At 41.6% G+C, this 24973-nt stretch overlaps 1 protein-coding gene and 1 long non-coding RNA gene across 2 annotated transcripts in view; one reads left to right on the top strand and one right to left on the bottom strand.

Annotated features, from left to right (window-relative positions):
- LOC112152511 overlaps positions 1-6081 on the top strand; it is a 23155-nt gene extending 17074 nt beyond the window's left edge. The window contains exon 2 of the long non-coding RNA XR_002920316.2: positions 5922-6081. This is a non-coding gene — a long non-coding RNA (uncharacterized LOC112152511). The remainder of the gene's footprint in view (positions 1-5921) is intronic.
- chst6 (carbohydrate sulfotransferase 6) overlaps positions 1-20490 on the bottom strand; it is a 34609-nt gene extending 14119 nt beyond the window's left edge. Inside the window, exon 1 of the mRNA XM_024282147.2 lies at positions 20194-20490. The gene's annotated coding sequence lies outside the window, so the exon portion shown is untranslated. The remainder of the gene's footprint in view (positions 1-20193) is intronic.
- Between the last annotated feature and the right edge of the window lie 4483 nt (positions 20491-24973).

Below are 24973 nucleotides of genomic sequence, written 5' to 3'. Positions count from 1 at the left end.
ACATTAGATATGACACTTACATTTCCATCTTAAGCTCCTGATTACCAGCTGATTGTATGACTGTATAAAATGTGAGCGTCCTTCATCACAGATCAGAGCTCTCTTTTTTCTTCTCTACCATTTGCTGAAACCCATCATAAGCGAGTCGAGTCCTGTGAGCATAATCTGATCCCTTATCGCAAAAACGGGTAGCCATAAATTGATAAGTGAATCGAGTCCTGTGCGTATAGCTTAATCCGTTGTACCATACCAGGTAGCAAAAACCTGTCACCCACGTGGTGGGGAGAACAGGTTATTTGGTAATGATTTGATGGTTGTGACCAGAAATTTCTGGGAACCAACAAACGTCAGTCGCCCTAACCAATCAAGATCAGGTTAAAGTCCTGTGAGATTAGGTTCGGGAAGGAACTGTCGCCCTAATCAATCAAGATCAGGTTAAAGTCCTGTGAGATTAGGTTCGGGAAGGAAAAAAAAAAAAGAAAATGGGTAATGCAAATGATAAACAGAGCGGAGGTTCAGACTCAAGTCTGGTCACGTTTATGAAGGCGAAGCATGGTGTTGAATGTTGTGAATTTGTGGATTACTGGTGTCAGAAACATGGGTTCCCCGAGGGAGGTTCTTTGAGTAAAAGCCAACTTGAGAAACTCAGAAAAAACTTAACTGAAGAGAGACGAATGATGAATGAGCGAAAAAGGGTTAAACAAAAGACAATTAAGCGAATGGATGATATGAATGAATGTTTGAAAGTTTGGGAAGCGGAGCGTAAAAATGGGAGAGGCAGACGGCCTGCAAGGCCCTGACTGCCCTGAAAATAGAAAACAAAAAAAAGATAACAGAAAAAAGTCTGATGAATCGACTGAAAATAAGGAAACTTCCTCAGCACCCTCTTCTTTTCTTTACCCTCCTACACAGGATCTCTAGAGTGCTGCAGTCGGACCAAGTCTGGACTCTACCCCTCCTCCATATCAGCCCCAATCAGCTCAACCAGAACCACACGGTGATGACGGGGAACAAAACGCAGGAGCGACAGCTATGCAGCCTGAGATGAACCAGCAGCAACAGCAGCAGCAGCTGTTTCCATCCCCCCTTCCTCTTCCTCCTGTGAAGATGGAAGAAGTAAAGCTCCGGCCTTCAGCAGTGTTATCAGTTCCTGCTCACAACACCAGATTTGTGAAGGCAAAACAAGAGGAGCTGCAGCAGAAGGGGAGCCGGACAGTGCTAACAGCTCCCATGGTTCAAGTTGCCGACCCAACTGGAGATCCAGTGATTGTGTACCGCGCCTGGACTGCTGATGACGTCATTGCTGCATCCAAGCACCTGCCCAAACCAGATAAAGGTGGGGAGGTCTTGGAGGGAGCCCTGGAGGACTTTGTCAGAGACTATGTGCCCAGCTCTGGAAAATGGCTAGAGTGATGCTGAATATTCTGAGCCAATCCCAGTTTTCCACTCTGAGGAGCCACTTCGAGGCCCAACACCAGCCTGCGACTCACGACTGGCATGACCCTGCCAACCAGAATGCAGCAATCGTGGCCTATAGACAATGGAATGACGGACTGATAGCGGCTGTTCGTGCTCACTTCCCTGTCCAGTGCGACCACGCAAAGGTCAGTGCCTGCATGCAGCACGAGGATGAAGATGTGAAGGAGTTCCTTGACCGGCTGCAAGCCGCTTACGACAACTATAGCGGAATGACCAAGCCTGATGGTTTCCCTCAGGGGACATGACACCTTATGAGACCCTCCTCAAACAGCACTTTCTCAACAACCTCCAGAAGACCCTCAGCAGCGCAACAAAGACTCTTGTGTTGGTTGTGAGGACAGCACTGTCCGTCAGGCCCAGATGGCTCGCCATGCCAAGCCCGAACAACGCCGCCAGCAGGAGAAGGAGGCCAAAAAAGAAAAAAAAAAAAAAAGATAAAGAGCGACGCCCAGCATCGTGCACAGCTGCACCTCCTCCAACATGCGTCATTCCCACAAGCCCCTGTGGCTGCTCCTCCTCCTACTTGGCTTCTCTATGGGTGCTTACCCCCCCACCTCACACCCCTGCTAACTATGCTGCAAAGGACGCATGCTTCCGCTGTGGTCCCCATGGACATTGGTCAAGACATTGTCCGCAAGCCCGGAACCACCAAGATCGTGGGCGTGGACGTAAACGTCAGAACTGGAGGGTCCTCCTCGTGGGCGCAGACACAGAAACTTCAAGAGCTCCTCCCACCATCAAGGAACAGACTGCGGAGAGGGAGGGGTTAGAGGTCTGGATTTGGTGCCGGCTGTGGCCTCCCTGCTCAGATAAGAACGCACACACACACTCACATATTCCTCACAGAAGATAGTCTTATGCGTCTCCCTATGACAACAGTCACTGTTTGTGAATTCATTGCTGACTCAGGAGCCACTTTTTCCATCATCCGTGCTGAATTTTTTTTATTTTTTTTATTTTAACACCCTTTGAGTGGCCAATTTCTTTTTTCTGTTCGTGCGAGAGGAACTGAGACAAGAGAACATTTTCTGTGCCCCTCACGTGCACCTATCCTGAACAGCCCCCATTCACACATGCCTTTCTAATTTCCCCTTGTTGCCCCTTTAATTTAATGGGTCGTGACCTATTGCTGAAGTTAGGCCTTAAACTCCGCTCCTCTCCCGATGGTATGACTGTTCAACCCCAGTGTGAATGTGTTTACACTTTAGTTAATCAATCTCGCCTCCCAGATTGTCAGATCTCTTATCAATGACAGATCTGCTATGAACAACAGAATGAGCTTATAGCCTTAGCTTAGCTTAGCTGAAGAGTTACTTTCCCAGCTCTGCTGATACCAGAAAATGTTCATAGTACAGCCCATCTTTTTTATTTTTTCCGGGGACCCAGACCCAGAGTATGAAAGTGCAGTTTTTTGAATGTATGAATGATCATTTGTCTGTGTGCAGCCTTTTCTGGACTGCAACGCGCTGTGCGGTGTCTGTTTCTTTGAGCTCCACCCAAGCCCCCTTTTTTTTCTTTTTTTTTGAGATTCCAGGAAGTGACCCTCACATTTCTTTGTCCAAAGGCCCTACTGATGAATGGAAAGATTTGGGTTCCTGGACTAGAGCGTGCAACCATGCTCTGGATTGGCAGCGTGAGCCTGGCAGTTTGATTTTATTTGATTTTATTTTTTCCTCACTACAGGCCAGGCCATGAGATGCCACACCCCTATCTTTTGGTTCTGGATGCTTCCATTCTTGAACTGGACGGTGTTCCTGATTGTGTTTGGGCCAAGCATAAATTTGATGTTGGTCTCATACGGAATTGTGAACCTTTGGTTGTCAATCCCAAATCTCACTTTAGACCCCGACGGGCGCAGTACCCCTTGAAGCCTAGGGCAATTGAGGGCATCACCCCAGTTTTTACAGTTTTTCTCCGTAGGTTTGGCTCATTTCCTGAAACAAAAATGAAATTTCCATAATTCAAAGATTGTTTGGCCAAACACACTTGTACTTGCTCACAACTGAATGTCATTTCTCATTCTTTTCTTCAGATTTCATTTGCATTAGTACATGTCTCAAATGTGTCAGTTAATTTTTTAGTTTTTTTGGACAAGTTCCCTGGAGTTAGCACAATAAACCAACATTTTGCAAATTTTTCAATAGCTTAGATCCTGTTGATTCAAACTGATGAGACAATTCTGAGTCAATCGGTCGTGCCATTCAAAACATGTCTGCAAAACTTCATTCAGGGAGCCATCCCATTCACAATTATATTAGTACATTTTTCAAATCTAGTCAAGAACATTATGTTATGAACAATACAAAAATACTTGAAACAATTATTAGATTCAAGACAATCGTTGATGCTGAGGTCAAATGAATACTTCACTAATGAATGAAGAGTTTTTCACATCTCAAATAGTGAGTTCTAACTCCTCACAGGTGCTGCCTAATGTACCTATATAAATGTAAATGCTGGCAAATATGTATAAATAGGCCAGGGCCAGAACCATTTGTAGAATGAACATGGAGGAGCAGCAAAATGAGCAAGGTCAACTTCCTGCTGGAAGAAGGGGGAGAGAACCAACTGGAGGAGGAAGAGGAGCAGTGAGGATGAGTAGTGGTGGGATAAGAGGAAGAGGTCGAGGAGCACGCAGACACCATGCTGTCCCAGATGAAATACGGGCCACTATTATAGACCATGTTGTCAACCATCACCTCACAATGGCAGAGGCCGGTCGCCGAGTACAGCCTAATGTGAATCGGTCTCATCCGTTGTCCAAACCCTTCGCAGGTAAAACATGTATGTACTCAACAATCCGCTGTGATGTGGATGAAAATCTTTGGCCAGAGAAGAGCTTCTGGATGGCCAGGAGCATCAAGTTGATCACCCTGAGAGGGAGGAGACCAACAGTGACCAGTGAACCTCACACTAGAATGCCATTTGCAGTCCTGTAGGCTGCTTGATTTTTTTGGGAGGGGTTAGTTTTTACATTGGACGTGCAGAGAAGAATACGCCCTTTTTTATTGTAAATGAAAACGTTTCAATGTTTAATGTGTAGGTGTGTGAGATGTTCAACTTTGATAGATACTTTGAAATCTTTTATGCTTGCTACGTGTAGCTACCTCGACCTCTATTGTGACAAAACGTCTTAGCGGTTTGACCTGCAGAGCTCACACACTGACAGAGAGACAATTCTTTTTGAGTTCTCTGATCATCCATGTGAGTAAAAAACTTCATTTTGACCCAAGAGTAAAGAGTTTTGGAGGAGATGTGAGCATCTGCAGGTGATCCATGGTGTTTTGCTGGAAAATCCAGGTTGTTTTGACAAGAGAACTAAATGAATGAGAATGAGCAAAATCACCTGAGAAGGATCCATGTTATTACGATGGCTCTGACTCTTTACCGGGGAAAAGAATGAGCTGCTGAAGCTTGTGTGAAGAGTTTTGGAGAAGAAACTTGGTTGTACTAGAGATCTGAACTGTTTTGGAAAAGTGTAGGTGTGTTTAGCCAAATGATCTTTTGTTTTAATAAATTGAATTTCTGTTTCAAGAAATGAGCCAAAGCAACAGGGAAAAACTGTAAAGAGGACAGAATCTTCTCGAGAACCGAATCCACCCTCTGCAGACTCTGCTGTGATGTCATCACCAGCTGCATTCATGACCTCTAGCAGGTCATTTGTGGACGCTGATCATGAACCTTCCACCTCCAGAAGGAGAGAAACTCTTCAATGAGATTCAGAAATGGAGAGAAGGGAGGAAGATACTCCACCAGAATCCAGTCATGTTCATCACTGCCTGATGATAAAACAACAAATACTTCAAACACTTTCTTATCAGTGTATAATGGGGTTTTCCTTAAAAAGGTTTACGCAAACTTTCATGGAAACACAATAAGAATAATAATATTTAAAATGTGTGTATAAAATGTTTGAGAACATGTTCAACAAGTTTGTGTGCAAAGACACAATCAATGAAATTAAGATTATTAGTTGTACAAACAATGACTAATCAGCCTGGACAAGTTCAGATCATTTTGACAGACATGATAAAACAAATGAATGAAGATCAAAGTCAAAAGTGATACAATTATAGAGATTTGTTCTTCATCAATTGTTTTGTGTCCATAAGGATTTGCTATTGAATGAAATGAACATGAAGCTGACACTAGGTTGTGCACAAATGACTAAATGTTGTGGAGGTTGAACTAACTGTTGAAACGCACTGAAATGATGGAGAAAAACTGTAAGATCAAAAATGTCATGTTGCACCTGTGCTCCTGCTCCACCTGATTGTCCCCAGCTGTCGGCACTCATCATCTTCACCTGTCTACTTAAGAGGAGCCTTCCCAGCATTCTTCGCCAGTTCGTCGCCTTACCTGGTTACCTGACCTCTCATGTTTAACGCTTGTGCTGTTACGACTCTTTGCTACGCCTCACCTTAGAAAACCTCTGTCTCCAGATCTCTGTCATCCACCTGCCGACCTGGGTCCAGTTATGTCTCGTCTACCCTGGCGCTCCAGTTCACCTCAGATCTTCATTCTCCATCTCAAGTCTGCAACTCCATTCAAGTCCCGGCTGCAGCTCCACAATCGCCACGGACAATAAAAACTTTCTAACTACTTCTGCCTCTCGTCATCCTTCTGGGTTCCAGCATCTGGGTCTATCTCGCCACGTCACCATGACAAAAATCAATTAAAAATGAGATCAATCGATAATCAATACCGGAAAATCCTATTTGGATTGAGGGAAGACAAATTCATTTTAATTTCTGCAGTAACAGTACTTTCTGATGATCAATAAGAACTTGAAAAAGTATTAATAACTCAAAATAGAAAATAAGATGGTCACCAATAAGGAGTATTTAAAACTTAACAAAGATGGGATTCAAAACATGAATTACCTTTACTCAACCAGGTGAACCCACTGAGATCAACCTGGCCAAGAGCTCAGCAGCACACGTCAAATGAATACAGTTACAGTATAAAACAATAACACAATCTCACTTTCAAACAATAATCAAAGGCTGACCATTGTGTTAAATGGATTCATTGTACTGTATGTATGAGAGCAAATGTGTCTATTTATGATCAAGAGCAACAATGAGGTCAATAAGATGACATCATTTGTGATACAATTATAGTGACGGACGATTCGGAGGATATCAAGAAGCTGCTTGATTTCGTGCTGGAAGAAGTTGGAGCCCTCAAGAAGCAGAACCAGGACCTTGTGGACAGGCTGGAGGACGGGAGGCAGCTCCGAGCTCTGCATGAGCAGACTGGCTGGATCCGATTGGATAACATGGACAAACATGGATGACCAAGAATACAATTCCAGGATTAATGATGTGATCATCACCGGATTGAAAATCAAGCCCCGGTCGTATGCACATGCAGCGGCTGCAGGGAACGGAGAAGAATCTGAAGAGGAGACGAGCTCCGTGGAGCAACAGGTGGAAGATTTCCTGAAGTCCAAAGGAATTTCTCTGGACACAAACAACCTGGAGATCTGCCGTCCACTCCCAAAGAGAGGAGAGACCGACAGACCTGCGATTCTCATGATGTTTGTCAATCGGAAGCACAAAGTTGCTTTATTGAAGCAAGGAAGAAACCTGAAGGGATCCAACATCTTTATCAACGAGAATCTCACTAAACGCAATGCTGACATCGCCCGAAGAGCCCGCTACCTGAGAAAAATTGGAAAATTCCAAAACACCTGGACACGGGATGGAAAAATCTACGCCAAGCTTTGTGGCTCTCCTGAGCAAGCCAAGGTCATCATCATCAGAAGCCTGGAGGAGCTGGAGAAGTTTGTTCCCACTGCAGTCTAAACAGGAGATAAGTATGAATGCTGGTCTACGAGGTGAGGAGACAAACTTCACTAACAATGGCTGATAACACCAACACAATCTCTACAACAGTCAACTGTGAGCACGACTCTCAGACAGATCTGAACCGTCAGCAACCTGACCAACAACCTGACCTTCATATATTCAGTGATGATAACAACCAGCAAGATGACATAGACCCTGATCAATTCTTTTCCACTGTTAATCTGGACTGCAAATATTATAGCATAGATGACTTTAAAAACTCTGTTAACCCAGAAGGAAGAAAGTCAATCATCCACTTTAACAGCAGAAGTATGTACACCAACTTTGGAGACATCAAGGACTATTTACAGAATCTGGAACATTCCTTTAACATCATATCTGAAACTTGGTTTAGCTGCGACAAGGACGCTGACTTTGAATTGGAAAACTACGAACTTCGTTCTGTGAACAGAGTAAAGAAAACAGGATGAGGAGTCGCAATTTATGTGCAAAAAAATCTGAAGTTCAAAGTAATGGATAAAATGTCAGTTGCAGTGGATGGATTACTGGAATGTATTACGATTGAAGTATGTAATGAATCAGGGAAAAAGGTCATTGTCAGCTGTATATACAGGTCACCAGGGTCAAGCTTAGAAGTGTTCAGTGACTGGATGGAGAAAATGTTTCACTCTCAAAGTAACAAAATATTGTTTATCTGTGGAGATTTCAATATAGATCTGATAAACCCAGGAAACCATAAAACAACAGATGACTTTATCAGCAGAATGTACAGTATGAGTTTATATCCAACCATAACTAGACCCAGCAGAATCACTGCTCAAAGTACTACTCTTATTGATAATATATTCACAAATAACATAGAAAACACTTATATGAGTGGACTTATGATTTGTGACATAACTGATCATTTACCAGTTTTTATCTGATATCAATATAAAAACAAAGAAAGTAATCAAAGAATCAGTTTATAAAAGGTCAAGAAATGAAAAAACAATGAACTCTCTTAATAATGACTTAACCAAACAAAACTGGAATTCTGTGTACAGAGAGAAAGATGTGGACACGGCTTATAAATGTTTTCTAGAAATATTTATCTCACTTTACAACAAGAATTGTCCAGTTTATCAAATCAAGAACAAATTTGCTAAATGTCCTTGGTTAACCACTGGTCTATAAAATGCTTGTAAAAAGAAAAATAACCTCAATAAAAAGTTCTTAAAACAAAGATCAAGAGAAAATGAACAGAGATACAAATCCTACAAAAATAAACTGACTGAAATAACACGGCACAGTAAAAAAGTGAACTATAATAATCTACTGAATGAAATAAAAACAATGTGAAGCAAGTTTGGGAAATATTAAACACCATCCTTAAAAGGGACAAAAAACGAACATACCCAGATTACTTTACAGATGAGACGGGTCAAACCTGTTCTATGAATGAAGCAGCAAACGGTCTCAACAAACGTAAACGTGGGTCCAGCGTTGGCAGCAGAAACTCCAAAGTGCAAAACCAACATAGAGAATATTCCATCCAGCGCTAGGATCCCACACTCCATCTTTCTCTCTGATGTGAATGAAAATGAGCTGATATCAATCGTTAATAAATTCAAGAGTAAAAACTCAGCAGATTGTCATGATATCGATATGACGGTGGTGAAAAAGGTGATTAACATGATTTCTAAGGCTCTAACATACATATGTAACTTATCATTACAAACTGGGAGATTCAGAAACCAAATGAAAATGAAAAAGTGATTCCTCTCTATAAGAGACAAACACCTGTTTACTAACTATAGACCTATTTCTCTCCTTCCACAATCCTCAAACATTCTAGAGAAGATATTCAATAACAAATGAGCTAAATTCATTGATAAATATAACATCATAAATGAAAACCAATCTGGTTTTAGAGAAAACAGATCAACCTCAATGGCGATCATTGATGCTGTAGAGGAGATCACAAACTCTGGATCAAAGAAATCTGCAGCTGGAATCTTCATGACTTAAAAAAGCATTTGACTCTCAATCATGACATCCTACTGGACAAACTGGAGGTGTACGGGATCAGAGGAGTAGATTCTAGATCAGAGGAGTAGATTCTATATCAGAGGAGTAGATTCTAGATCAGAGGAATAGATTCTGGATCAGAGGAGTAGATTCTGGATCAGAGGAGTAGATTCTGGATCAGAGGAGTAGATTCTGGATCAGAGGAGTAGATTCTGGATCAGAGGAGTAGATTCTGGATCAGAGGAGTAGATTCTGGATCAGAGGAGTAGATTCTGGATCAGAGGAGTAGATTCTGGATCAGAGGAGTAGATTCTGGATCAGAGGAGTAGATTCTGGATCAGAGGAGTAGATTCTGGATCAGAGGAGTAGATTCTGGATCAGAGGAGTAGATTCTGGATCAGAGGAGTAGATTCTGGATCAGAGGAGTAGATTCTGGATCAGAGGAGTAGATTCTGGATCAGAGGAGTAGATTCTGGATCAGAGGAGTAGATTCTGGATCAGAGGAGTAGATTCTAGATCAGAGGAGTAGATTCTGGATCAGAGGAGTAGATTCTGGATCAGAGGACTAGATTCTGGATCAGAAGAGTAGATTCTGGATCAGAGGAGTAGATTCTAGATCAGAGGAGTAGATTCTGGATCAGAGGAGTAGATTCTGGATCAGAGTAGATTCTAAATCAGAGGAGTAGATTCTGGCTCAGAGGAGTAGATTCTGGATCAGAGTAGATTCTGGATCAGAGGAGTAGATTCTGGATCAGAGTAGATTCTGGATCAGAGGAGTAGATTCTAGATCAGAGGAGTAGATTCTGGATCAGAGGAGTAGATTCTGGATCAGAGTAGATTCTAAATCAGAGGAGTAGATTCTGGCTCAGAGGAGTAGATTCTGGATCAGAGTAGATTCTGGATCAGAGGAGTAGATTCTGGATCAGAGTAGATTCTGGATCAGAGGAGTAGATTCTGGATCAGAGGAGTAGATTCTGGATCAGAGGAGTAGCGCTAAGTTGGGTCAAAAGCTTTTCAACAGGAAGAAAACAATTTGTCAAGATGAATGAATTCACATCAGAGGCCAAAGGGATAAGTTGTGGTGTCCCACAAGGATCAATTCTGGGCCCGCTGCTGTTCAAAATCTACATCAATGATATATTCAATGTTTCAAAACTTTTAAAACTCATTTTATTTGCTGATGACACAAATATTTTCTATTCTACAGACAATCAAAGGGAACTTATCAATGTGTTGAACACAGAGTTAATCAAAATAAAATCATGGATGGATAACAACAAACTATCTTTGAATCTAGACAAATCTAAAGTGATGTTTTTGGTAATTACAAAGCCAACAGAGCTCTCAATTAAAGTTAATAATGACTTAATCGAAAGTGTAACAGAAATTAAATTTTTAGGGGTTGTTATTGATAACAAACTGAAGCCACACATCAGACACAAACAAACTAAAGTTTCAGAAAGTATTTCAATTATAAATAAATCTAAATATATATTAGAATAAAACTGTATATATTTATTGTTCTGCTCCTTAATATTACCATATTTCACCGACTGTATAGAAGTTTGGGGTAATAATTCTAAGAGTTCACTACATCCTCTGTTTATGCTTCAGAAACGAGCCATCAGAATTAGACATAAAGACGGTTATCTGGATCACACTAACGATTTATTTATCAATCCAGAATCTTAAGACTGTATGATCTTGTTGATCTTTACACTAGTGGGAAAACATTCCCATAAATATCCAGAAACAGTTCTTAGAAATGAAGGAGGAACAAACTGAGAGGATGCAGGAACTTCAAGGTCAGATTGATAAGAACCACAAAGAAAAGTTTCTGTGTTTCTGTGTGGAACTAAACTCTGGAACAAGTTCAGTAATGAGCTCAAACGATGTTCAAGCATTTATACATTCAAGAACATGGATGAAGAAACTCTAATCTATGAAGATCAGACGAGTTAAAGATCAACTGGTGGTTGAAGAATTCCAAATGTCTGAACTTGAATGTGATGAAAAAATCAAAGATTTTCAAATGTAATCGATGAGTTTTATGTTATGTAATATGCAGTAATGATTACTGAAAGTTTACAATCACTATGGTATTAATGTTCTTTACTTGATCCAAAATATGTAGCAATGATTACAAGATTATTGTAATTATGTGTTCTAAAGATAATGATTATTAGAAATTGTGTGAATCATTAATGTTTACTGAAAATATCTAAGAATTCTTTCAGAGAATGATCAATAAGAACTCTATCGTTACTTCAAAACTTGATTTCAATGTGTAATTATTATTCTTCTACATCAGTATAACGTCGTACTTTGATGATAATCAATGAGTATTATAGATCTGTTACATGATGTATGACTGATGTTACCGTTTACTGAAATAATGTTAATTAGTATTGATTATTGATTGATTAATCAATAATCAACAAGAACTTCACTTTACTATTGGGAATTTAAAAATAAAAAACAAAACAACAACAACAACCGGATTACATAATTATGCAAAACAGTGAAATGAAGTAACTAAGATTTACGTTGGTGCTGACATCTGCAGCTAAAGGGTTAAAAACACTACACCTGTAAACACCTGTAAAATACAGGGAGCTCCTCATAGCTAATCAGAGAAATAAAAGTTCTATAATCAAATGTTTGTCTTATGGAATTCACTTTATTTAAGCCTTTAGCTTTTCTCTGGTTTTTATGTTTTAGTTTTACTTTTGGCATTTTCAACAGAGGATTTCTGTTAGAAACCTATCAAAATCCCAATAAACAAGTACATTAAGGATGAGGGACAAACATAGACCACACTAGAGATTATCTCGGTCCAATCATCCTTGATCTTCTGGCATCATCAGGAACTACCTGTTACAGACATCAGAATCAGCTGATTCACGGTGATCAGGGAAACGCTCACAGACTTCAAGTATGTCAACACGTGTTGTTGCTGGCGACATCTTCCACGCTGATAGGATTAAAAATCTGCTACAGAAGGATCAGATGTAGAGAACAGGATCAATTTAATCTGAGACAAAAAGACAGAGATCTATCAGAGGATCTTTGTCTTCTGGCTTTCACTGTTTTGAAGCTTCTGGCTTTTTTTACTGGACAAACAGAGAGAAAAGAGACTCACCCCGATGAGATTTGGATGTGTGTGTCTTTGGATTTGTGTGTAGCTTTTGTAGCGTACAAGGGGGGTGAATATGAAGTATTCAATCCCAAAGTTGGTTGAAAAAATATACATTTTATTAAACTGAAATCTAATAAAATTATCCTCGGGGCACCACCTTCGTAATGAAGGAAACTATTACTCATCAATGATTAGCCGCTACTTCTAATCAATAAAGTAATCAATTAATCAGTCTCTCAATTTTAGCGTAAGTGTCTTTACCCTGTGAAGTGACTTTACCACAAAGAAGAAAAAAATGATATCGCACAACGACGTCCTTTTTAATATTTATTGAATAACATGAGGTTAAACAAGCAGAAATAATGGACGTAAAAGCATGGAAAGCAATCAACATGTGTGGAACACAGAATATAACTTTAAATAATAACTAGAATAGGTAAATGAGAAGAAAAGACACACAATATCGAGGTGAGGAATGCTAAATGTGTGGATGCATTAAGTGTGTGTTGTGCATAAAAAGGGTGATGTTACTGATCTGAGAATAAGCTATTCTTAAAAGGGGGAATTCAAAACGGGGCAAAGATGTTACTCTTGCAAAAATAGTTAATCTTTGTTCTAACCACCAGCAGTTGACTGTATGAGCGAAGTTCGACTTCTCACCAGCGGTCTGGATCTGGGTCTGCTCTGCCAGGAAGGGTGGTTGATCCCGTTCCTAGCTGGATGGTTCAGGCGGGCCGTAGAGGTGAGATCTGCAGCCAGGTGTAGAAGGAAAGGGAACCTGCGGTTCTGCTGGTTCTGCTCCGTTCAGTCACGTAGCTTCTGGGGTGGTCGAACGATTTCTCTATTCCGTTTTGTGACCAAACAGTATAAGTCGCAAAGTTGGCCGGACAATGAAACTTATCGACTGGTCTAGCATTAAAAATCAGTTTCAAAGTAAAAGCATCAAAAATGATTAAAAAAGTGGAATTAGTCTGCGAAATAAATGGGAGACAAAAATGTTGAAAAGAAAGAAAGCGCGCGAAAAAAAAAACGTGATCTTAAGACTGGAAGAACTTAGATGTTTCTGTCCTGTTCCTGTTCTGGCTTCTAGCTTATCAGTTAGCTTAGAGGCGTGTTGTTGAGCCTGTCTGAGAAGCCTTCAGAAGGTGTTGAGAGGGTCTGCGCAGCAGCCAAGAAGGGGGAAAAAGGGAAGAAGAGAGCCTCTGGCCTGCGCGCCAAAGTTTTCAAACTGGGAGGCAGGGCCAGAATCGTCCAATCTGTGGGGATTTGAGGCGTTTTACAATTGCAGGTCATTTCCATGTCCCAATGAGCTCTGTCTATGCAAATATCAGGGGCGTAACTTTATTCATGGTTTCCTTAATGCTGAATTAACAATAAAAAGGGGTTTCTATCAATCAAAGTTTATAAAACCCTATATGTGTGTGTGAATCCTGTATGTGGCACATGAAATGCTTCCCAAAGTCCGCATAAACACAGAACAGTAATTCTCCAAGCTTTGACGGTTACACAATGATTATTCATGGATTTTAACCTCAAAGTAGTTGTGGATCCTCTTCTGCTAGGAATAAAGGTTTGATTACACACATGTAATAATAGGACATTTCTTGGTACTGTGGAGAGATGTTTTACATGTAAGATACAATGAACAAAAGTCCTGTGATTTAAAACATAAGAAAAGTTACGAAGGGTCACATGTTTTAGACAAAAGACTCTGAGTGTCTGACGGGCATGCTTGGACTCCAGGGGGTCAACCTGCTGGAACCAAGATTCTTTTGAAGTTGACGGCTGACGTTTGCCAGAGTTTCGAATGCAGAAAAGTCAGGGTTCTGGCCCAGTTTAATGACTTATATCCGAGTGGAAGGTAGGGGTTTCAGACGACTTTATGGCTCCTTGCTGGAAGAGGGACTCTGTTATCTCAAGAAAGGCATTCCACATGAAAGTTAGGTGACCAAATGTTCAGCACAGGTTATCAGAGTTGTTTCCAAGGGTGGAATGCTACACTCGTGTTTGTCTTTGGATGTGTGTGTCTTCGGATATGTGGGTGTCTTTGGATGTGTGTGTCTTTGGATGTGTGTGTCTTTGGATGTGTGTGTCTTTGGATTTGTGTGTGTCTTTGGATTTGTGTGTCTTTGGATGTGTGTGTGTCTTTGGATGTGTGTGTCTTTGGATGTATATGTGTCTTTGGCTGTGTGTGTCTTTGGATGTGTGTGTGTCTTTGGATGTGTGTGTCTTTGGATGTGTGTGTGTCTTTGGATGTGTGTGTGTCTTTGGATGTGTGTGTCTTTGGATTTGTGTGTGTCTTTGGATGTGTAACTCATTCTAGGGCTGGGCATCACTCGTTACTTCATAATATGATACAAGGCTCATGTTGTTGATAATATCACAATACTATAAAAAAATTCCTCTCTAAATTTATCAAATATAGAAGAACACATATTTTATGAAAATATATCCCCATTTATTTTGTAGCTTGAACACAATCATAATAAAAAACTTTAGTGCAACATTTCTGGAATCAGTAATTCTGTCTTTGAAAGCATCAACACCTGAACTGAAATCTCTGTCAGATTCATGTTAACAACAGTAAACTTGATCAGCAGAGTCTCTACTTAGTGCAGAATTGTTGTAACAGAACAACAAACGGAATAATTCAAGTAGCTGTCAGACACATTGGTGCACCAGACAGCCATTCTGGACGCCCCTATCTACCTCCAAATGAACATCTCACCAAAGAATGATGAATTTAACGTTTTACAGCCTCTTCAAATGAAAATAAAAGATCGATACCTGATGAGAACCATCCAGAACCAATCGCAGGACTAAATATCGTGATATATCACAATATTGATATTTTAGCACACCCCTAACTCATACATTAGTGCATAAGTACAAAAATTATAATATTCAAAAAAATACAAAACACAGTTTACACACGCACAACTTAACACTACAAAAGCTTAAACCGACTGAATGCACAACTCTTTAAAAGTACACATGAATCGCTTGCTACACACAAAACCACATTTACACACAATGATGTGAGACTCTTTCCTCATCTCTGAGATTAATCCGTCAGTGATGCGTTTAAATGCTGCTCGAATGCTGGGTCATCAGAGTTTTCTTATCAGCTACTTTGAACTCAGATTGTGAAGATTATCTGGTGACATTTTTCCACTTTCTTAAACAGATATGTCCAATAATTAACATAAAAAGTCCAAATATGCATTTAAAAACACTAAAGTTTCTCTGTTCTTGTCGCTCTCTTCCGTGAGCCGGCGGCGAGCGGACAGAGTGGTCAGCCTTCGCCCCGCTCCGCTCGCTGGTGTGGAGGAGGACAGCAGGTGAGTCTGTTTTCTCTCCATACAACAGGTATTTTTCCTCATCTGGGTTTACTGTTAAACTTTTCAACAGATGTTTCCTGTCAAAAATCTAATAAGAAAATCACTATAAATAACTTAACATCTTCAAATAAACAGAGGAATATTTTCCAAAGCTGGACAGACAACTACAGATGTGGAGCACACCGAACACTCTAGAGACGTCATCTCTGTTCTCCGGGCCATCGCCAGGTCCTTCCTGCTCATGCACTGTTGCACAGCAGCGACAAAGACAATATGAAAAGCTGCTTTTCTGCACATCAGAACCAGCGGATTCACGGTGATCACGTAAACGGTTGAAGACTTTCTGTAAGTCAAAGAGCGTTTTATAACCACGCCTTCAGCTAAAGGTTAAAAACCACTATAGAAGAGCTGTGGACACCTGTAAAATACAGGAAGCTCCTCGTTAAAGGACAACAGGTGTTTTTCAACATCCATGGTTTATGTTTCCTGTTGAAAACCTCTTTAAAAATCATAATCAACTGTAAATCATTGACTTTCAAATAAAAAAAGAGATTTATTTTAAATTGACGGTATATTAAGAATGCGGAACAGACACTGAAGACAGTCTTTGTTCCAGTCATGCTTGTCCTTCTGGTCATCCTCAGGTCCTTCCTGCTCGTCAGCTACTCCTTTACATGTAGACACTTCATATTTCTAACACAGCCATGACCGATTCATTTTGGCAGAAATGTCAAAACAACCTGGAGATGAGAGATGTGGAGATAAAGACTCCTGCGCCAGGGAGGAGGAGGAGGAGGAGGAGGGCGTGGCGTTAAGCAGGCATGACGTTAAATAAACTGAGCGCTGGATGACCGCGCATGTTTGCAGAGCGTGGCTCACACGCCTATCAGGGCAGACGTGCGTTTGTTCATGCAAACAACATGGCAACATGCCGGCCTCATCCTGATGTGCAGTCGTTAGCTAAACATGATGATGATGAAGGACTGGCTCCATCATCATCATCTTGTTTGGCTAACGGCAACAGCGGAAAAGTGGCGTGCAGCCAGCAGATCCCCCTTTTGTTATTCTTCCTGAACGGGTTTGAGGAACATCTGTGCACAGATGCTTCCCTTCTCAGGACTCCAGAAATCTGAATATTAACAGTTTTGAAAGAGTTCCCATGAAGAGTGACTTTATGAGGATGCAGACAAACGCTGACGACACTGAACGTGTATTTGCCTGCGCTTCAGTTTTCTAAGGGTCCTTGTGATTGGCTCGTTGTGAGGAACGTCTTTGTGATAATTCTCATGATTCACTTGTTCCTATTGTACAGGTGTTTTCTCTCCTGAGGATTGTCATATAACTCCCGCACACAAACATGAATTCGTGTTTGGAGACCAAACAGGTGCTCCCAGTTCTCCCATTTCTACACTGTCTTCTTTATTTGAGCTTATTTGTGTTTCCTGTTTGCAATTCAACGCTTTGCAGGATTTTTTACCCTGAGAACCAGAAGTTGAACTCTTCTCTTTTTTCTATTTTACACTCAAAAGAAAACAAACACAATAAAAATGTCTTTCCTTTCATCCGGTGGTGTGAGTTGGACTTCGTTTAGTGATTGAACCTCCTGTAAGGACAGCAGATCGCGTCACGGCTATAAATAGGAGTGTAGACTATTTGTTCAGGCAGGTAACAATGCTCAGAGGAGCTCAACCATGGAGACCAGAGGACCGCCGCCAGCTCGCAGTAAAAGGTTTTCTTGTTGTTTTATTGCAGCTGCAGAGACGGTTCTGTTTTCAGGAACGGATCTGCATGAAAACACGCTCAGCTGCAGGCGTGAGGGAAAAGCAACAGCTCCTCCGAGCTCTCGCATGCAGCTGCGTCTCCCACAGCCCCCCCAAAAAGAGAAATGATGAACTCCAGTGACCCCGCCCCCAGGAACCCCCTCCCAGCATCCTCTGCTCTGTCTCCAAGCCTCCCCGTCATTCTGCTACTTTCACATAAGAACCGCAGTCGTTTTCCAGGACATAGTTTCTGCAGAGGTGCACAGTTTGGATGAAGTGAGCCTGCACTCATTTCATTGCTTACATGCTCTCCCACTAGCTTACAGCCCCTCGCAACCTGACATTAGGGGTCAGACAGAAACGGCGAGCGAGTTCTGATCCAGACGATGGATGGACGCAGCGTTTACAGAACAACCAGAAGCTTCTGCTCCAGATTCACAAGCAAAAACTCCAAAATGAAATCTGAACCTGAGATTTCTTCAGCTTTGTCCTCCATCAGGAGAAACGGCTACAAGAACACGTTAAAGACACCAGCTCCCCTCGAGTGGATCTGTAAACACTGAAAAAAGTCCAACCTTCAATTGACATAAATTAAGTAGTTTATCACATTTAAAATAATTATCTTTCACCAAATTTTAATATTAAGTTGCTGGTTTGTTCCACTCAAAAATGTAATTTGATAAAAAGTTATTATTTAAATGTAACAGATTACAGAACTTCTGTAAATTGATCCAATGTTTCACTTGTGACAGAGAATAAGAAGTTAGATGAAGCTCAGACAGGAGCGCTCTGCTCCTGACGTGGAGCTTCCAGAGGTTTCCTGCTCTCACTCGTGACACTTTTCCCTAAATCCCGCTGCCATCGTCCCGCAGCTGATGCTTCCTTTTCTTTGTTTCCTTGAAGTGACTCAGCACCTGTCGTACCTGAATTCCTGAGTTTACAACACGCCATCAACTCCAGCAACACAAGAGCGAAACTAAATCCAGAAACAGTGGCGCTCAGCGGTTTACGACTTCCAACTGACCAATAAAAACCTCTTCATGGTGACAAACAGAGAACCCCGTCTGCAAACCTTTAGGCTGTGAACAAACAGCTTCACTGTTTTTGGTAACGAAACACAAAAAATGTGTTTTTTCTGCAAAGAAAACTAACATTTGGGATGAAACAAAGAGAAATGTGGTGAAAGTCGATGGAATAAAGAAACGTTTGTCAAGCGTTTAAGAATATTTATTCAACAGGGGGAAAGGAGAGAGAAAGGAGTCAGCAGACTGTTGGTTAGGACGGCCTTCACCTTTTATTCAGTCACACAAACAAACTGATCAGGAGCTTCACAGTGACACAAAGGTTCAATCTAAACATGGAGAAGACCTTCTAACAAATCAAAACGCTCCAACATCATGATCAGAAACAAACATCTTCTGGCTTCTACAGAGGTCGCTCATTCAAGACGAAAACGAAGGAGGAAATGTAGAAATTCATCAGAGAGAAACGCTTCAGAGCTGTGAGTGGAGTACAGCGACAGATCATCGGTCATCTAACTCTGGGGATCGAAGAGTGTAAAAAACCCGACAGAGACTCCTTCCTTTAATTCCTTTAAGAACTTTTTAGAAGTTTCTTTTGTCTTCTGACAGGAACTGGGAGATTATTCACTCAAGCAGGGAATGTTTCTTCAACACAGCTTGAAAGATGAAAAGGAGCTGTCAAAGTAGGAGCGTGTTTGTGAATTTTTGAATACTTTTACACACAAATACTTTCCCTGACGGCGCTCCGGTTACAGGCTGTTTGCTGGAGGCTGAGCCGCCGAGTTTCCTCGGGATGACTTCCTACCTTTTATTTTGAAAAGTTTCATTTATCATCCTGAACACATAATTTATACCTAAAAGTAAGCCCGTTCATATGGGGTTACTTTTAGTGTAATTCAGAATAATTGGTGGGATTTGAATTCACGGAAAGAGAAACTCTCAACTGTTGGCAGATTCCTTCAATTCTGTACCAAAAAAATCTAAGAAACACGTTTATAAATCTAGACAGAAATCTAAATTAGGACGTTAAAAACAGAAGGAAATTATCTGACAATTCTAGAATGAAAGGATAACAATAATTAACTTTAACAACTAGATAAAAACCCGTTTTCTTATTCAGCCTTTAGCAAATAATCCTTTATGTTCTTTTGTTGTTGTGAGGCTGTAGACTATTACAATTATTTTAAAGCTTACCTTTCACAAATTAAAAACAAATCCATCATTTATTTATTTAAAAGTACACGTCTTAAAATTTGAAATTTAGAAGTTTTTTTATTGAAACTTTTTTTCTCAAATCTTCCCCGTTTCTAATGTTTTTTTTTAACGAAACTATTAATTTAAAACCAAAAACTACATACAATTATGCTGTTAGAAGTCCAGAACTTTACGGCAGAATTAGGTTTCTGTTCTCTCGCGCGCGTGCCCCTTTCCCCCGTCAGAGCACGTGACCGTTGTCCTTACCGTCCGCGCGCTCTCCGTTCCTGAGCAGAAAGTTCGGTTTGGAGGGAAAGTGTTTTAGTCGGACCAGCGCGGATAACGGGACGGACAGCCCGTCCTTCCCGCCGGACATCAGACAGGCCGGCGGAAGTGGACTGCATCCCCACCCCCCTGAAACAAACCGTTCGTTACCTCAGAGCTCCGTCCGCGCGGGGTACAGTCTCCGGGCTCGTGGGATGCGGCGCGCGCGCCGGTGTCCGTGCGGAGTTCTGAGACGTGGCCGGCGGCGCCGCTGCTGGCCTCGCGGGGCGGGAGGGGGCGGATGGAAGGGGCGGTCCCCGGCCCCGCACTGTCCCAAAAAGGGGGCGCGCACACGCACGTACTGCAGGTGCGGGACTGTCTCCAACCCCGTCAGACTCGGAGATATCGCGAGAAAAGCCCCAGAGAATCCCCCCAGGCTTCACCTGACCCCCCCGGGTCTGTAGGATTCGTGTCACTCAATATTCTGATGAATTTTTCATGACGCGCGTGCACGTTTTCACCGGAGTTTATCAAGCGCCTCATTGGAAAAGTGAAGTGTTTTTGTTCTGGTGGAATGACGGCGTCAGGACGCATCTGCTTCCTGTGAGACCCGGACTCATATCCGGTCCTGCTGCCCCTCATCCTCTGAAGCTGGCGGGAAGATGGACACTTTCTTTAAAATAACCGCGTGATGATGGCGGGGCAGCCATTAGCTTCCATATTTTCATGCTGGGTGAGAACAGATTTCTCTTCATCTCCAGTGGGACAGAAACGACACATGCTTGAAATTCCTGCATGTAAAAATAACCACGGCCAAACAAAAGCACAACATGGACATCTGTTTGTTATTTTGTGAATATGTTGACTCTTGAGCCACATCATGGCATGAATTTAAGACTCAAATAATTTCTTTTCTTCCTCCTAAACCCGAACTCATCTGTTGCCTCGGGGCAACAGTTTGCTGTTTCTCAATGTTAGTTCCACTGCGACATTCCTGTGCTTCTATATCACGGAGTCAGAATGACACCAAGAATGACATAACCACCCGCCCAAACGTTCATGATTTAACTGCTCACAGGCGCACTCCAACAGGGGTTTTTAAATGTTCTTGTGACATTTTTCTCATGATAAAGGACGTATAAACTTAGCTCAAAATATCATTTCTGAGTATGTCTCTATTCTGTTAAATTAGGAGCAGATGAACCAACCCTGTTTAGGAAAGTCTGTAGCAGTGATGTATGGAGTCTAAAAATGTGTTTTTAAAAGACTAAAGTTTCTCTTTTCTCGTCGCTCCCTCATGGTTACTACAAAGTACAAAGTGTGTATAAAATCCTTCAGCAGAATCCACAGATGATTCCTCCTTCATAGAGACTCGGACATCGATAACGAGCTTTAAAGCAGCCTCAGGTCCACAGCAGCTTCCACCAGGATCTCAGGGAGGTCTGAGTGGGAAAGGTTTCCAGCTGTTCAAAGCTGTGGCCTTAGGACTCTCCTCCAGAACCAGAATCTGTGACCTGGGTCGGGACCAGAGGGAGAAGATGGTTTGAGGTGAGCAGAAAGTGTCTTTTTATTGGACCATGGAGGTCTGGGATCTTTGTTTTTAAGAAAATGCAAAGAAATATTTACAAAGAAGACCAGATATAATATTTATATTAATTATATTTATTATACTCACTAGCGGCTGGGTGGCTCAGTGGGCTAGGTGAAGAATAGAATAGAATAGAATAGAATAGAATAGAATAGAATAGAATAGAATCTTTATTCTGTCATTGCACCCAATTGCACAATGAAATTAAAAGCAAAAGCAATCCACCCCTTCTTGGTGCATAAATATAAAATAAAAAGAATATAAAAGTATAAAAACATTAAGCATAAAAGATCTAAAGAAAATTATTTAGAAGATCTTCATATTAAAATGCATTTTTAAGTATGTCAGTAAATATAAAATAAATATAAAAAAAATAAATAATATAAAACCAAACACACACCTCCCATTTTCATACATCAGACTAGTATTGTACAGACACCTTTCAAGTGGAATTTAAAGACACTATTGCTCTGGGAAAAAAACTGTTCTTGAACCGATTGGTTCTGCACTTCATTGTCCGGTATCTTTTCCCAGAGGGCAACAGTTCAAACAGTCCATGTCCTGGGTTTGATGTATCCCTCATGATATTTTTGGCTTTCCTGTTGCAGCGTTCTTTGTATAAGTCATCCAGGGAGGGGAGGGGGCATCCAATTATTTTCTGGGCGCTGGAGATGATCCTCTGGAGCATTTTTCTCTGTGGCAGTGGAGCTGGTATACCACACACACACACAGTAGGTCAGCACACTCTCTACTGAACAGCGGTAAAATGACACAAGCAGTTTCTGTGGCAGATGGTTCTTCTTGAGAAGTCTCAGGAAGTAGAGTCTCTGCTGTGCTTTTTTAATAATTGCTGAGGTGTTGGTGCTCCATGACAAGTCTTCTTTAATCTGTATGCCCAGAAAGCGAAAGTCAACCACCCTCTCCACACAGTCTCCACCGATGTACAGCGGCTGTATGCTCTCAGCCCTCTTTTTCCTGAAATCCACAATCAGCTCCTTTGTCTTAGTGGTGTTGAGGATCAGGTTGTTTTCTTTACACCATCCAGTCAGCTGCTCCACCTCCGCCCTATATGCAGACTCGTTTGTGTCAGAAACGAGTCCCACGACTGTGGTGTCGTCTGCAAATGTTATTATGGTGTTGGTGGGGTGGGACGGAGTGCAGTCGTGCGTGTAAAGGGTGTATAAAAGAGGGCTCAGCACGCACCCCTGTGGAGAACCAGTGCTAAGGCTGATGTTTCCAGAGGTGTGGGAGCCAACTCGCACCTGCTGAGGGCGATTTGTCAAAAAATCCAGAATCCAGCAGCAGATGGAAGAAGACAGACCCAGTTCTGAGAGCTTGGCCACCAGTCTGTGGGGGAGAATTGTGTTAAATGCAGAGCTAAAGTCGACAAACAGCTGACACCCAGGAGCCCTGGGTTCGATTCCCAGGGTTGTCCACTGACCCCCACCCAGATTGGGTCCTTAGACCCTTGACCTGCTGCCTAACTGGGTCCCTGTGCCCCTCAAGTACAGGGTTGTGTCAGGAAGGGCATCCGGCGTAAAAACTCTGCCAAATCACTGATGAGAAACAGTGGGTGGAGTTACGCTGTGGCGACCCCGAAAGGGATAAGCCGAAAGTGAACTACTACTATTTATTATACTCACTGCCATTGTGAGAGAGAAGTACCTCCATTTATACTTCTTCTGGCCACTCCCATCCAATTAAGCATTTTACTCAGAATATTAACTTCCAGAAAATATTGCATTTAAACAATCTATGTCAATGAGTTCTTCTTTTAACTTCAGATTCTAATTAACAGTATTTCAATACAATTAATTCATTTAAACTATAACATGAAAAAACAAAGAAACAAAACCCAAACAATTTAAATTAGAAACGGCTGTCTCAAAACTGACATAAAAATTATATAAACAGGAAAAACAAATCCCTCGGTTTGGCTGTCAGTGAAGGTGGGGGAAAAGGGGGCGTGGCTAAGACGCCGTGCTGCAGAGTTGTGGTGAGTAAATGTTTGTATGTGTGTGTATGCGGGAAACTAGCAATGACCAAGTGTGCACCCGAGGTCTAAACTGTAAGAAATGAAAGATAATTTACAAGATAATGTGGTGGGATAACAGCAGAGTTGGTTTATGACATGGATGCGCACGCCAGCTTGTAGGTGTGTGTGTATGTGCGTGTGCTCACTGCGCTCACTCAGACGGAGGGACAGAGCCGCTCCGTCACAAGGAACTTCAGAAGAACCACAGGTGATAAAATATTTGAGTAAACATCTCAGTTTAGCTAGCATCATCACTTTGGTCATAGCTCTGAATAGTAATAAAATTCTATAGTGTGATGGTGTCACAAAACAGGCAGACAGCTGGTTCCACATGCAGCAGGTTTATTATCAGAGCTAAAAGTCCACAAAACTTAAGCAGGGTCAGACAGGCAGAGGTCATACACGAGCAGGGGATCATCCGAGAAGAGAGAGGAGAGTAGTCAGAGTCCAGGCGAGGTTCAGGGCAGGCGGCAGGCAATCAGAGTAAGGTCATGGTCAGAAGATCTGGTCCAGGTATAAACGCTCGGTACTGCAGACAGGGTGGCACAAACAAATACTTCGCAGTGAGTGTGGCTCTGTGTGCTGCTTAAGAAGCAGGTCAGTGATTGTCTGATTGGAGACAGCTGAGCAGGAACCAGGAACTGTGGGCTGGGGCTTCTGGGAGATGAAGTGTAGTTAGTACTCTGCTGACTGTTCACGCTGGTGCCCAGAGGGGGACTCAGAGCTCTGACTCCTGACAGATGGTAAAGAAGAAAAATACAAAAACACAGTCAAGCTGATCCGGTTAGCCCGCAGAAATCTTGATGATTATCTATCTAATGTTAAATTATATGTAACAAACAAAACAACAGCTTTAGACCAACATCTGCAAAACTGGAAGACTTTAAAAACAGGCCCAGAAAGTCATTTAGTCCATGGAAATAGAACATTACAGAAAGAAAGAATAAAATAAGGTATTTTTTTTTGGTTATGACTGGATTTATGTATGATATTTATGTATGATTACACCTGGCCTTAAACATTTCAATGGTGTTTCTTCCTGATAATGATTATCATCTGGGAGAGTCATTTGTATTGATCTGTGCCTGAGCTCTGGGGTATGATCGGATCGTCGTCATCGGGAGGATCTTCTGCATTGATCGGTGCCGGGGTCTAAAATATATTTAGATGATTATGGATAATCATCTGTTATGGTCTGGAGTTCTGGTGCTGGTTGGTGTGGGGATTTTTTCTGGTGATGATGATCTGAATGTTCTTGGGTTTCTGTAATTGATTGATGTGGATGATGTGCTCCTGATAATAATCGGCTGAGCATATTTAGATTTTTG

Source organism: Oryzias melastigma, linkage group LG6 (genome assembly GCF_002922805.2).
Source record: "Oryzias melastigma strain HK-1 linkage group LG6, ASM292280v2, whole genome shotgun sequence".
Classification (NCBI taxonomy): Eukaryota; Metazoa; Chordata; class Actinopteri; order Beloniformes; family Adrianichthyidae; genus Oryzias; species Oryzias melastigma.
The sequence above is the reverse complement of the archived record's forward strand: the minus strand, read 5'-3'. Positions and strand labels throughout refer to the sequence as shown.